Consider the following 16,406-nt stretch of genomic DNA (forward strand, 5'->3'; position numbering starts at 1 on the left):
CTTATGTTTGTCTTAATTAAAGAAAAAATTCAAAAAAAATTAGGATATATAAATAGTAACTCTTTTCGATTTCCTATTAACTTGTTTTGAAGTCCTGTAGTACTCCCACGATCTTGTTTTGACTGATTAGACTCTGTTCCATTCTATATGATAGTATCAAGTTTGAAGACATAGGCAACTACTTTGAAGACAATGAGATTCACTAAGATACCCATTCTGGTTTGACTATTGTCTTCTTTGGAAGTCCTGTAATGTTTACAATGCCTAAGTTTTATTGGTCTTGTTCTCTACTGTTTTGTCCAACTTTATAATATCTAATAAGATAGACAATTCTTTTTAAGGAAACAAGGGACAACGTTGATAACCATTGTTGATAAACTTGTACTCTGTTCTACACCATGTGCTATGTCTATCCTTGGTATTGACTGACAGCTTTGTTTTGCCATATTTGACTGTATTCTTCCCCCCCCCCAAAGAAAGTAATAAGCACTAAGGAGTAATAAAATCCAAGATGTGTAAATTTTGTTGTAAAAAAGAGAGGGAAAAAAAAAAAAGAAAAAGAGCTCTAACGGATATAACAGCAAGTGTGTTTGGGGGTGTTAAATAGCTGACTTTATCAATGTTTTTGGAACATTGAACACAGCTGTTTGCAGTCTCCCTGTTTGAATGTCCACCTTGTGTTCTTTGATACTGTGATTTGAGGAACCATTTTCAAGAAAATAGTGTGTAATCTACTAGCAGGTAATTTCTTACTGTTATGGTTTTTTGTTTTGTTTTGTTTTGTTTTGTTTTGTAGTTCTGTATTGCGTGTACCCTTACGCTGCTTTGGTTTGTTTTGTGTTTTTCTCTTTTTCCTCTTAAATTAAAAAAAAAAAAAAAAAGAAGGTAAAGTGAATTTCAGAATCAAACATGGCATTACCTGTCATTTAATATATTGACAGCATCCAGATATGGGCAGAATGATTAGGAATAAACACATAAAATTTAACATTTACAGGTAACCACTGTGCTGTTGTTGAAACTTCTAATGTTGTTGTTGAAATTTCTAATATTTGATTCCAGCTGCACTTGGAGAACTGTGGAGTTTCCAGCAAGCAGGTGGGCACATACTATTCCTGGAGCCCAGCCTATTTGGGACTCTTGCACCATCTGGGTGCAGAGTAAGGGCTGGGCAGAACTGGGGTACCTGCATCCACCTCCCTATATGTCGGGAGGACTGTGGATTTCTCAGCAAGCAAGCAAGCATCACCAGTTCCAGAGGCCCCATGGCTGGTGGTAAGTGTCCAGTGCACTCTGCCCCAAGCCCAGACTGTTCTGGACCCTCCAGGCTTCCGGATGCAGTGAAGTGGCTAAGTGGGCCCCAGGCGCCTACATCTGCCTCCCCATTCCTGCTGTGCACAGAGAACTGTGGAGTTTTGAGCAAGCAGGCGGGCGCACAGTGTACTTGGAGCCCAGCTTATCTAGAACTACAGAGTTCTAAACAGGCAGAAGACGGCCACTGGTTTCAGAGGCCCAGCAGCCTGGGGGAACTGCATGCCAGAGTCCCAGGAGCTTCAAACATAGAAGTGGATTTCCAACAGAACCTGAGAAAGCTTTTGAATAACACTTGAAACACAGAAATATAGGAAAATGACAAAATGAAACACCAAACTACAACCTCAAACCTCCAGCCCATCTCTAGAAACCCTAGGTTTTATATAGAAGAAAATATATGCCATACACCTCAAATATTGGACATAATACCTACTGAAATAAACAAGCAACTCCAGGAATCTTTAAAGGAATTCAAACTCAAAATAATTTCCCAGGTAAAAGAAGAAATGATAAAAGAAATGAGAGAGACTCTGAATATATCTAAAGAAAGCACAGTTAAAAAATTGGAGGAACTAAACAAAAAGATAGAATCCTTAGATGAGCAATATAAGAAACAAACAGAATACATAAAGCAGAAACACAGAGTTATACAGGAAATAAAAAACTCCACTGAAAGCTATAAAAACCACCTCAGTGAAAGTGAAGATAGAATTTTAGACCTTGAAGACAGGATTGCAGCTAGTGAACTGGAAAGCAAAGATCTTTTAAAAATAACAAGGAATCTGGAAATAACAATTCAACAATGGCAAGATGATGCAAACAAAAACAACATAAGATTGATAGAGATTAATGAAAAAGGAGACAACATAAAGACTGTCAAGAGCATATTTAGAGAAATAATTGCTGAAAGTTTCCCAAGCATGAGATCAGAAAATGACATCAGGTTCAGTGAAGCGTATAGAACCCCAAATAGTCATAACCAATATAAAACTTCATGCAGACATATAATAATCACCATCCCAGAAATCCAACACAAGAATAGATTATTAAAAGCTGTCAGAGAGCAAAGACAGATCACTTATAAAGGAAAACCTATCAGAACCACAGCAGACTTCTCAGCACAAACAATAAAGTCAAGAAGAGCATGGAGTGAAGCATTCCAGATCCTAAAGTAAAATGATTTCCAACCTAGACTGATGTACCCTGAAAAACTATCATTCAAAATTGATGGTGAAATACGATACTTCCATGACAAAGAACAGCTGGAGAACTTCATGAACACCAAGCCAACCCTACAAAAAATTTTGAGAGACAGTTTAGATACACAAAGGAAAAAACCACTAAGCAAAGCAGATAATTAAACAGAACAGAAAGATAAAGATGCAACAGCAGAGAGATAACATGTCAACAATAAACCAGCATTTAACAGTAATAACCATTAATGTAAATGGTCTCAATGCACCAATCAAAAGAAACAGACTAGCAGAATGTATCAAGAAACAAAATCCAACCATATGCTGTTTACAGGAAACCCATCTAACCCAGAAGGATACTCACAGACTGAAGGTCAAAGGATGGAAAACAATACTTCATGGAATCAAAAAAAAGGCAGGAGTAGCCATTCTGTTTGCAGACAACGTGAACTTTAAACCAACAATGACCATAAAGGACAAAGAAGGTCACTACATACTCGTAAGGGGAAAACTCCAAGAGGAAGAAATAACTATCTTAAATATATATGCACCAAACTCCAGAGCACCCAGTTATATAAAACAACTATTAACAGAAATGAAAACCCAAATTATCAATAACACAATTGTAACAGGAGACCTTAACATGCCATTGACACCAAGAGACAGATCAACCAGACAGAACATGAGCAAAGAAATAACAGAACTGAATCACACCTGTAAACAAATGGACTTGATAGACATATACAGAATGTTCCACCCAACAAAATCAGAATACACATACTTCTCAGCAGTACATGGGTCATTCTCTAAAACAGACCATATATTAGCTCACAGAACATATGTAAACAAATGCAAAAGAATTGAAATCATCCCTTGCATGTTATCAGATCATAGCGCTTTGAAATTAGAAATTAATGATAAAAGATACTGCAGAAATCACACAAACACATGGATACTGAATCACACACTCTTGAGTAATCAGTGGGTCATGGAGGAAATTAAAAAAGAAATTAAACAATACCTACAAGAAAAAGAAAATACAAATACAACTTACTGGAATCTGTGCGATGCAATGAAAGCCATCCTCAGAGGAAAATTTATTGCACTGAGTTCCCACATCAGGAAAACAGAACGAATGCAAATAAATAACCTGATGCTACACTTCAAACAGCTAGAAAAAGAAGAGCAAGTCAAGCCCAAAGGCAAAAGAAGGGATGAAATTACAAAAATGAGAGCAGACATCAATGCAATACAGACTAAGAAAACAATCCCAAGAATTAACGAATCAACGACTTGGTTCTTTGAAAGAATAAATAAAATAGATAAGTCCTTAGCCAACCTTATTTTAAAAAGGTAAGAAAAAGCTCAAATTCATGCAGTAAGAAATGAAAAAAGTGAAACCACTACAGAGTCTACAGAAATACAGAAGATCACCAATACCTATTTCAAAAACCTCTACTCTCAAAAGTTTGATAACACAGAAGAAATAGACAGATTCCTAGAAACATATGAAGTACCAAAACTAGATCAAGAGGATGTAAAACTGCTGAATAACCCAATCTCTATTAAGGAAATTGAAAATTTAATTAAGTCCTTACCTACAAAGAAGAGTCCAGGCCCAGATGGATTCGCTGCAGAATTCTATAAGAAATACAAAGAAGACCAAATGCTGACACTCCACAAACTATTCAGTGCAATTGAAAGGGAAGGAATCCGTCCCAAGTCATTCCTGGAAGCAAATATTACTCTAGTACCAAAGCCTGAGAAAGACCCAACTAAAAAAACAGAACTATAGATCAATCTCCCTAATGAACACAGATACAAAAATCCTCAATAAAATATTGGCAATTAGGATGCAGCAGATCATCAGAAAGATGATACACCATGGCCAAGTGGAATTCATCCCAGGAATGTAGGGATGGTTCAACACACGTAAATCAATAAATGTAATCTGCCATATCAATAAAGCCAAAAGTAAGAATCACATGATCATTTCTATAGATGCAGAAAAAGCCTTCAATGGGGTCCAACATTCATTAATGATAAGAACTTTACAGAAAATTGGAATAAATGGTCTTTACCTCAATATAATAAAGGCCATTTATGACAAACCAACAGCCAGCATCATACTCAATGGCCAAAAATTGAAAGCCTTTACTTTAAAATCAGGCACAAGACAAAGATGTCCTTTATCACGGCTCCTATTTAATATAGTACTGGAAGTACTAGCCAGAGCAATTAGACAAGAGAGAGAAATAAAAGGTGTAAAGATAGGAAAAGAGGAAGTTAAATTATCATTGTTTATAGATGACATGATACTCTACACAAAAGATCCCTTAAACTCCACTGAAAGACTCTTAGATATAATAAATAAATTCAGTAATGTTGCTGGATACAAAATCAATACTCAGAAATCAATAGCATTCCTATACACTAACAACAAAATCACAGAGAGAGAAATAAGAGAAACCACACTCTTCACACTAGTAAAAAAAAAAAATGAAATATTTGTGTATTACACTTATGAAAGAAGTGAAAGACCTATACAGGGAAAAGTATAATACACTGAAAAAAGAAATTGAAGATGATCTCAGAAAATGGAATGACATCCCTTTATCATGGATAGGAAGAACAAACAATTCTGAAAATGGCCATTCTCCCAAAACTGTTAAACAGATTCAATGCAATCCCAATAAAAATACCATCAACATACCTTATAAATTTAGAGAAATCACTCCTAAAATTCATCTGGAACCAGAAGATGCCTAGAATAGCAAGGGCAATTCTAAGTAGCAAAGACAAGGCAGGAGGCATCACAATCCCTGACTTGAAGTTACACTACAAAGCAACAGTAGTAAAATCAACATGGTACTGGAATCAAAATAGAGCCGAAGATCAATGGAATAGATTAGAAGATAAAACCACAAATATAAACACACTCAATCAACTTATCTTTACTAAAAGAGCCAAGCAGATTCACTGGAAGAATGACAGTCTCTTTAATAAATGGTGTTGGAAAAACTGGCTCTCCATTTGCCGAAAACTAAAACTAGACCCACGCCTATCACCATGTACTAAATTAAAATCTAAATGTATCAAAGATCTGAATATTAAAACAGAAATACTAAATCTATTGGAAGACAAATTGGATAAAAACGTTCAAGATATAGGGATAGGTAGAGAATTCATGAACAGGACTCAAACCACACGGGAAATACTTCCCAGGATCAATAACTGGAACCACCTCTTATTAAAAAGTTTCTGCATGTCAAAAGAAATCTCCACCATAGTGAAAAGAAAACCCACAAACTGGGAAAAGATCTTAGTGAACTCCCCCTCAGACAAGGCACTTTTGTCTAAAACAAAGAACATTTAAAAAGCAGACCCCCAAAATTCAAAGATCCAATCCAAAAATGGGCATCTGAGATGAGTATGCACTTCTCAGATGAAGAAATACAAATGGCAAATAAATGCATGAAAAAATGTTCATTATCACTGGTCATTCGAGAAGCAAATTAAAACCACACTGAGATTCCATCTCACTTCTGAAAGAATGGCCAAGATCAAGAAAACCAACAACAACAAATGCTGGAGAGGCTGCGGGGAAAAAGGAACTCTCCTACACTGTTGGTGGGAGTGTAGACTGGTACAAACTTTGTGGAGGTCAGTCTAAAGATTTCTCAAAAAGCTGGGATTGGAAGACCCATTTGTTCCAGCTATTCCACTTCTAGGCATATTCCCAGAAGAACTGAAAGCATCATACCACAGTGATATATGTGCACATGTGTTTATAGCTGCACAATTTGTAATCACCAGATCTTGGAAACAACCCAAGTGTCCATCAACTGAGGAATGAATTAAAAAGTTATGGTATTTCTATACAATGGAGTATTACTCAGATATAAAGAAGGATCATATTGAGGTATTTATCAATAAATGGACGCAGCTTGAGACCATACTCATAAGTGAAATAAATCAATCTCACATGTGTGAATACCGAATAGTTTCCCTAATGTAAGTAATGATTCAAATATATAAAAGTATGTGGTAATCATGATTCCCCATTATGTGGCCATGAAGCCTTATAAAGTGTTCACTTATGTATTGGAATGGTTTTATTCTGGGCTACTTGATATTATTGCCTGTGATGAAATGAACAGCTATTTTGAAAAAAATAAGTCATCATAATAGGTAGTGCTGATTTACATCATCTTGTTTTGAAGCCCCCCCCCAAAGTATGGCTTTTCTGTCTCCATTGGTTTTATCATGATGTATCTTGCTGGATTTTATTATATGTGATAGTATAAACAAAAATTGTTATAGGCAAAGAGATAATATAGAAACCATTGTTCTTTTTTTGTTAGCTGGTTCTTTTTTTTTGTTGTTGTTAGCTGGTTCTAAATACCCTACAATGCTTTCAGCCACTTGAATGGTTTGTTTCTGACTTGATATGTTTGAAGCTATAGTATATGAAGTTATATTCAAATATTTCAAAGAAAAAGACACTATGGTAACTAATATTAAGTCGTGTTATTTGGTGGTGAAGCACTAGGTTGCTGAAACTGTCATGCTTTGACCTGTAATTTTATGTTGTTATGTCCTCTTTTATTTCAATCTCTCCTTAATTCATTAAAAAATTATTTAGTTATTTTTTATGATTTTTTAATTAAAGGTGAAAATCAAAAATATTATCAGGATATATTATAGTAATTTTTGATTTCCTATTAACTTGATTTGAAGTCCTGTAATGCTCCCACTATCTTGTTTTGACTGATTAGATTCTGTTCCATTCTGTATGATAGTGTCAAGTTTGAGGGTATAGGCAATTACTTTGAAGGCAATAAGATTCACTATGATGCTCATTCTGGTTTAACTATTATCTTCTTTGGAAGTCCTGTCATGTTTACGAGGTTTAGGTTTTGTTGGTCTTGTTCTCTACTGTTTTGTTCAACTTCATAATACCTAATGAGATAGATAATTCTTTTTACGGAAGCAAGAGGTATTATGGTAACCATTGTTGATAACCTTATACTCTGTTTTTACATCATGTGCTATGTCTATCCTTGGTTTTGACTGACAGCTTTGATTTGCCATATTTGACTTTATTCTCTTCCAAAAAAATAATAAGAACTAAGGAGTAATAAAACCCAAAATGTGTAAATTTAGTTGCAAAAAAGTGCTCTAAAGGATACAACTTCAAGTGTGTTTAGGGGTGTTAAATAGATGACCATATTAATGTTTTTGGTTGGATCACAGAACACTTTTGTTTGCAGTGTCCACTTTGTGTGCTTTGATACTGTGACTTGAGCAACTATCTCTAAGATGATAAAGTGTAATCTATTAACTGGTGATTTCTTACTTTTTTATGTAGTTCTGTATTACTTGTACCCTTACACTGCTTTGTTTTGTTTTCTTTTTTGTCTTTTTCCTTTTAAACAAAATAAAAAATAAAAATAAAAAAAAGAAATTTCTAATGTTTGACTTTGGAGGATGGCTTATTTCATTAATTTTATTTCTTCATTAAGGAGAAAGACAAAAGTATCTATCATTTAAAGCCTGTTGGATGCAGTTAGTCAAGTCTGTGATATGCTGCATGATCATGTAATTCTAGAGAAGGAGAAAACTAGAAGCCAAATGATCATATAACTGAAACAAATTCAGGATCATTAAGGGCTGTGTAAAAAAATCTTCTCTGGATGAATACACATGGAGAATGGCCAGTTCAGAAACATTTTTAAGCCTTGATTTCTTCTTTTCAAGTAAAAATATGGTAGGGTTTAAGAATGAACAACGCTTGATTTGAATGAATGATTTTTCAAGATGCAGAACCTGGCAGTTAAGAAGTTGATTGTATGATAGCCATCCATAGGCTTCCTTTGGAAAAAGACATCTTAGCACATGGTGAGGGGTATGTTAAGTGAGAGCTTTGCCTAAATTAGCTTGGATGCTTCTGGTACTAGGAGAGTACAGCGCTCAGGGCCCCAACTCTTTGAAAATATGTATAATTTGACCATCTGAACTTCATTTGTAGACTGTGGCATGGTTGTACAATCTCACCACAACCTGCTATCCAAAGGCAACAAAAAAAAACTGCACATCATAGGAATCCCCTTAATTGTTTTGCTCCTAGGTTGTGGAAAGTAAGGGGATTTACTTCTATCTTTCTCAAGGTTTTGGGCTTCCCTAGACATAATAAAATCCAAATATTTTACCTCAATTTTGCAAAGATATGCTTTAGACCTACAGAACTGTTAACCTCTGTCTTCTAGAAAATTCATTCAAGCACAGGCGCCTTGGTTAGAGAGCTCTTCTGTTGGACACATACCAGTGTATCACTTACATATTACAATACTGTGCCTTGAGAAAATTCAAAATTTACCAAGTTGTGGTGAAGCACTCATCTAAAAAGATCAAGTATGTCTCTCAACACTTGAGGAAGCACAGTCCAAGTCAAGTGAGAGGGCAGGCAACTAAGATTTTCTAAAGCAAAAAGAAACTGGCAATCTGTATCTAAATGACAACAAAGGAGGTGTCTTTTAAATCTAACACTGAAAACCAACTGACATCTTCTATGGTTGGAGAAAGGGAGTATATGAGTGAAGTGTCACTGTTTGAGTTTGCATTACTGCCCTTGGACAATCTGAGGTTCTGTATCAACCTCCAATACCCATTGGGCTTTTAAGTGCCCAAGATTAGAGTGTAAAGGGTGTTCTCTAAGTTGAAGAAAAATAGTCAAATCATTGAGGTATTTTCACAGGGGCAGTTCTTATTGCACTACCTATTCTAACCTTTGTTACTCATAATTCAGGATTTATTTCTGTCTCTATAGGCTGGATACCTCATCTGGGTGAGTGTTTATTACAGTATTCAAGCAAGACAAATATACCTCCTGGTAAGGGGAACTGGACTTTCTAGTATAATAAAAGGAATGAGTTAAGAAAAAGCCATCCCTTTTACAGCCTAAGTGATGTGACAAATAGCAAACTATCTCATCTCCAATGAATGCTTTCCCTGAAGTATGATAGCTGCAAGGGAGGCCAGAGTTGAAATAAAGGACCAGAAAACATGGGCCAGAATCTAAAATAGGGAGGTTTCTTTACCCTTTGTAGTCAGGATTACTTGAGTCTCTTTCATGGGGGTGACATTCTAGCTAGAAGGAGAACTTCAGTCTTGCAAGACCAGCTGGTAAGGTTATCTGATCGCAGGGCCCTCTGTCTCATGGAGCAGTTCAACCTCCAGAAGTCAATTTTGCTATCAAGGTATGGCTCAGGGAGCCTTTTGTCACTGTGCTTCTTATCACACTCCTCTCTATGGTGGCCTACATTTCCACAGAGTTTCAGGTGAGTTTATTCATCAAGCCCTTCTTGGAGCCTTGAAAATAAGTCTGATTCCAAAGCTTGCATTTTCTCTTGATCTCTTTGTTTCCCCCTTAGCTTACTTCTTTTCCTGTACTGATAATACTGTACTGAAGTAATCTTCATTAAAGTATCAAGTGAGCTATCTTTATCTTTTTCCTAAAGTTTAAATCTGACTTATTAAATATACTTCATTTTTTTATCAGTACCAGGGATTGAACTCACGACCGCCTGCTTTCAAGGCAGGTGCTTATGCCACTGAGCTAAATCCCCAGCCCCTTAAATATGCTCCAGTTTAGTAATAAGCTGTCCTTCTGTTGAATCAAGATCCAGGGATGTATATTTTATCAGTGCCTTTTGTTAATTATTTCAGCAGTCAGAGGTGCTCTCATCTTTTCTCCTGATGAACACTTGACAATTTAAAATAATTGAAAAGCTTAGTTCTTTACCTTCTTAGAACTTCAAGAATACATGTCTAATCCAATCTCACTCCTATTCCAATCTCTCATCTGGTTGGGAATATAGAAGGGACCTAATATAGGAACTGCTTGAGCTCCACTAGGAATCATTTAGATCCTTGTTGGTCTGTGTGTCTTCTAGCTTTCTAAAACTAACAATAGGATACTCATACCTCAGTGTAATAACAGCTTGTAATGATGCTTTGTCTTTCATTAGGATTCAATGTTTTATTTTAGTCATGTTACATCTTTCTAATCATCTTTCCAGTTTATATACCTAAGAAAATATCCTAAAGATCTCAACGTATTTATAAGTGTTGTGTGAAAAATTTCCCAGAGCCTGTTTGATCTGTTTGAGGTCACTGAGAGGAAAAGACACACGGATATAGGTGTGACCAAATAGGCAACTTACTTCTTGTAATGGACACAGTCCTTGAGGGACTTGAATAAAATAAGCTAATGACACATATAGCCCAACAGAGGCTTCAATTATCACTTGCTTAGAAGTCTCACCATTACAATCCAGGGGACTATTGTAGGAAACTCAGATTCATGAATAGTGGATGAGAATGATTAAGGTTGCCTTGGAAACATAGTGAGACTCAAAGAACAAGGGTGAGAAAGCACAGTTTCACTGATATTAGACGTTTGTACCTTAATGATTAAAGAATTCTTTTTTATTAGGTTAGATTTATATTTTGAACACACATTAGGATTATATCTTAATGCAGACAGTCTGAACAAAAGGTAATTCTGGCCATTTTTCCCTGTTTATATTACATGGCTAGTTGTCAAATACTATCAATAATCAATACTTTCTATTTTGCCTCTAGGGTGTAAACTAGTCATATATGGGTGCTGAGAAACATTAAATAGTTATTTCTCAATATACCAGGGTCAAAATTTTTCAGTGCTTAAAATATGCACCAAAAGCATAAGATAATTTGACATTGAGACTCTATCTGTAAAACAAGAGGGGAAATTGGGCACCACTTTTAATCCCTACTCGATTCTTATATCCTCTCATGGTGACCTGTGAAGTGACCTCCTCCAGAGTAGGTCACCTCTATTGGGAGAGTAACCAGAAGATAGTTAGGGTCTGACTACCCACACATATTGACTGCCATCCTTATCTTACCCAGAAACTCAGACTCTTAACTTTGAATGCACAAAACACAATTGATTCCAGCTTAATACTGTTGTTTAAAGAAAGAACCATTCCAAGGAAAATTAAAACAATAGTAAAGAGACCTGAACCAAGGCTACACAATTTTTTGAAAGAGAATTAGGAACAAAATTACAGTGGTTGGAGCATTTCACAGCCTGCAACAGAGATCACCAATAGTCACAGAGTTAATGAAAGGATCAGAGAAATCCTTTCCAGGGACCTAGGATCATGAATTCCCAAGATATTTGTGCTGCATACCTAATCAACTAAGAAATCTTCCTTTAGGAGGAAGACAAGCCTAAGTTTTATTTCTATGTTTTATATCCATAACGCACTTAAGAGGTTCATAATTTAAAAATATACCCATTGTTGTCAACTATAACTTACGAATGAAAGTCTTTCCCTCATATACACATAAATGATGAAAACCAGCCCTACGAGGGGATAGAAAGAGGCAGCATGTTACAGATTCTTACATAAACTAAATGTCTTTATTCCTTGAGTATCGTACTTGGGAAATAGTTTCTTTTGATCTCTTCAAGAAGTTGGAAGACCATTGCCAAGAACACTAAGCTGGAGCATGATTTCCATGTGAGTTTTCCTGGACAGGTAAAATTCTGATGTTTCATTTGATCCAAAGTTAGGGTTGTATTCCTCGTCTAAGATAAGATCCTTTCTTTGGCATTAGCAATGTTTATTTTGTATGGGCTCAAATTATATTTCTTAGCTACTGGACAGTAAGGAAAGATTGTGGAAGATCACAATTCCTCACTTTCTAATGTTTAGTAAAACAGTGACTCCAAGGAAGAAGAAGGAGAAAAGGGAGAAGGAAAGAAGGAGGAGGAGGAAGAGGAGGAGGAGCAGGAGAAGAAGAAGAGAAGAAGAAGAAGAAGAAGAAGAAGAAGAAGAAGAAGAAGAAGAAGAAGAAGAAGAGAAGCAGGAAGAGTAGGAGGAGGAGGGAGAAGAATAGGAAAAAGGAGAAAGTACAAAGGGTCACATAAATATAAGAAACGAGACCAGAAAGAGGAAGATTTTCATTTTTGTGCTTAAAGTGACTTATGGACACAAATCAAACAGTAGGTACCACTCTCATCCTGGAAATTGAGAATGGGAAATTTCCAAGTTATTACTGTCTCCTCACCAGTGGAAGATTAGAATACAAGAGAAACTGAGGCAGGCAGGGTGAATAGACCTTCTGGGTTTTAAAAGGGAATTTTGCAAGTCTGTCCCAGGGAAATATTTCTTTTCTGTCTTAAGAATGCTTGCCAGTGTATTACCTTACAATTGGTAAATGGATCTCGATGATTTCTGAAAAAGCATGTATATTTTCTAAAAATACACTAGAATTCAGGAAAACCCTCATTCACAGAATTTCATATCAAAGTTCATTTGGAGATGGTCTAACATAACTTTTCCCTTGCACTGGTTTCTAACAGGTCATACATTTTCTGTAAGACCTAAATTTAGGTTTTGCTTATGAAAGCAAAAAACCAATGTTGTGGTTTTATCAATGTCCTCCCAAAGCCTCATGCAGTCAATGAGGTGGCTGAGTGGTTTGTAATTTGTTTGGTTCTTGTGATTGGTTCTTTGTTTAGTACTGGGAGTAGTGGTCTCAGTGAAGCACCCACTCAGGTGTGGGTAACTCATACAATATAAGGTAGGGAAGGAGGTGTTCTTTCCCCTCTTTTGCCCTTTCACTCTTACTGCTTGCAGCTGCCATGAATGGCTGCTTATCAGTCATGCCATGCTGCCTTGCAACCAGCTGAGTATAGACTAAAACCTCCAAAAACTGTAAGCTGCCAAGACAAAATTTAGTAGCAGGAGTGGGTTCATTGCTATGACTATAGCTGCCCATATGGTTCAAGAACCTTTGGGAATGGCTTATGGGAAGAGTATGGAAAGGTTCAGAGATATTGTCTGAAAGAGTGGTGCCAGAATGCCTTAGGCTGTTCAACATGGGACGTTTCATTTAAAGCTCATAAGACCAGAGGGCTGACAGAAATCCTGCCAATACAGACCAGACTCATGAGTTTTCTGCTGGATAGAAGTATTGCATTGGTTGTTGATCTCCACACAGTGTGTGTTATGGCTTGGCAGAAAGTTTGTCTGCATTTTGCTCATGTGCACAGACTTTTCTGGAGAAGTAGATTAAAGATAGTAGGCTAACTTATTTGTCAAAAGAAATTTCAAGGCAGTAAAATGCTGACATGGTGGCATGACTATTGTTGGAGGCTTTTAGCCAGATTTATGGTAAGAATCAAGAGCAAAGAGTACAGCAGGGTGATTTAAAATGTCACAAGTTTGGCCAGAAAATAAACTTCAGTAAAGTTGCAGACCATAAAGATAAAGTTTAGTTTTCAATCCAGAGAACTTGGATGGCTGCCAGCAATGAGTTGAGTTCCAGCACACCAGTGTCAGGGCCTGTGGAGAGTTAAAGATCATTGCGTCCAGTGGTTAAGGTCCTGCCCAGCTTCCAGCCACTCTAGACTGGGCTCTGCGGGCTTTGGGACTGCCTGGGTCATACCAGGTGACTTCTCTGAATCGGGGGGGAACTGGGCTGCCAGAGGTGAGTTCTTGCACACTGGTGGCTGGGGCTCAGGAAAAGTTTAAGATCATCACTCCCAGTGATCAAGGACACCCCCAATTTCTAGCCACATGAGACTTCAGGTTTCTAGGCCTGGCTGGGCCAGGCCCAGTGACCTTCTTTCAATCCAAAGAATGGGGCTGCCAGCTGAGGTGAGTTCCTGCACACCATTCTGAGTCCCAGGGGAGTTTAAGATCATCTTCCCCAGTGCTCAAGGACCCACCAGGCTTCCAGCCACACTAGACTAGGCTTGGGAGGTTTTTCAGCCAGACTAGACCACACACAGTGACCTTTTTCAATGAGGGGAGTAGATGGTATGTGAAGTGAGTTCCACAGCGTTGGTGCTTACCCATGGAGAGCTTTGCAAAATCATCCACATTGGTTACATGCCTTCCCAGCTTCCTGTAACACTGGAAGTAGCACAGGAGGCCCTGTGGGCCTGACTGGACCATGCTTGGCAACCTCTATTCAGTCCCAGGAGTTGAGGACATAGGAGATGATTTCCAACATGCCCAGGGGAAGCTTTGGAACATCACTTGAAAAAGGAAATATGGGAAATGACAAAATAAAAGACTAAAATACAACCTCAAACTTCTAGTCCATCCTAAGAAAGCCGAGGAGCCATGAACATGGAAGAAAATATATGCCATTCACCTGAAATAATGGCGACTGAAATAAAGAAGCTATGCCGGAAAACTTTAAAGGAATTCAAATTAGAAATAATCTCCTGGCACACATAGCAGCTGCCTGCCAGGAAGAGGGAGCTGGACCGAACCCCGGGAACCCGTTCCAGCCTTGCCAACAACCCTCTCTCACCCGGAGGGTACATGGCAGCTGCGCCATCTGAAGGAGGGAACTTGGACAAGCTGCAGGAACCTGCTCCTGCCTTTCCTGCCACCTTCTTTTGACCTGGAGAGCCCCAGAACTACTGCCACCACCTGGAGGAGGGAGCAGCCCTGCTGAGGAGGTTTGAGGCCTACCTAGGTCAGATAGGGAGCCTGGGGAGCTTTGCCATCCAAGGAGCTGGATTGTTACACAATATCCAATCCCCAGGAGAGTACGAGATCCTTGCTTTAGGGGTTGGGGGGTCCGCTTGGCTCGCAGCCACACTAGATTGGGCTTAGCAGGATTTAAATTTACCATGTGGCCTTCTTTCCCTCAGGGGAGCTTTGCTACCAGAGGGGGGAGCTGGGTAGCTTGAGGAAGCTTTAGGTATACCTGAGAGCTCCCTGGCAACCTTCTTTTAATCTGGGGGCTTCACTGCCCAAGGAGGGAGCTACACTACCAGAGGAGTCCCAGGAGTCCAGGACATAAGAGACAATTTCCAACACGCCCAGGGGAAGCTTTGGAACAACACTGAAACACGGAAATATAGGAAAATGACAAAACAAAAGACTAAAATGAAATCTCAAATATCCAGCCCATCCCAAGAAAGCTGAGAAGCCATGTACAAAGAAGAAAATGCATGCCATATGCATGAAGTACCTGAAATAATAGTAACCAAAAAAAAAAAAAAAAGAAGCAACTCCAGGGATCTTTAAATGAATTCAAACTAGAAATAATCTCTCAGGTAAAACAAGAAATGATAAAAGAAATGAAGGAGATGCTAAACATATCTAAAAAAGACACAATTAAAAAATTGGAGGAACTAAACAAAAGATAGAATCCCTGGATGAACAATATAAGAAACAAACAGAATACATAAAGCAGATCCAAAGAAATATACAGGAAATAAAAAATTCCTTTGAATGTTGTAAAAACCACCTCAATGAACGTGAAGATAGAACTTCAGACCTTGAAGACAAGATTGCAGCCAGTGAACAGGAAAGGAAAGATCCTTTAAAAACAACAAGAAATCAAGAAATAACAATTCAAAACCTGCAAGATAGTGCAAACAAAGCATCATAAGGTTGATAGGGATAAATGAAAAAGAAGGGGTCAACATAAATGATGTCAAGAGGATATTTAGAGAATACCTGAAAATTGCCCAAACATGAGATTGGAAACTGATATCAAGATCAATGAAGCATATAGTACTCCAAATACCCATAACCAAAATAAAACTACACCCAGACATATAATAATCACCATCTCAGAAATCAAACAAAAGAATAGAATATTAAAAGCTGTCAGAGAGAAAAGACAGATCACCTATAAAGGAAAACCTATCAGAATTACAGCAGACTTCTCAGCACAAACAGTAAAGTCAAGAAAAGCATGGAGTGAAGTATTTTAGATCCTAAAGGAAAATGGTTTCCAACTAGACTGATGTATCCTGCAAGGTTCTCCTTCAAAATCGATGAAGAAATAAGATACTTCCATGATAAAGAACAG

This window comes from Cavia porcellus, unplaced genomic scaffold (genome assembly GCF_034190915.1).
Source record: "Cavia porcellus strain 051 isolate PalLab524CR breed Dunkin Hartley unplaced genomic scaffold, mCavPor4.1 scaffold_13, whole genome shotgun sequence".
NCBI classification, from domain to species: domain Eukaryota; kingdom Metazoa; phylum Chordata; class Mammalia; order Rodentia; family Caviidae; genus Cavia; species Cavia porcellus.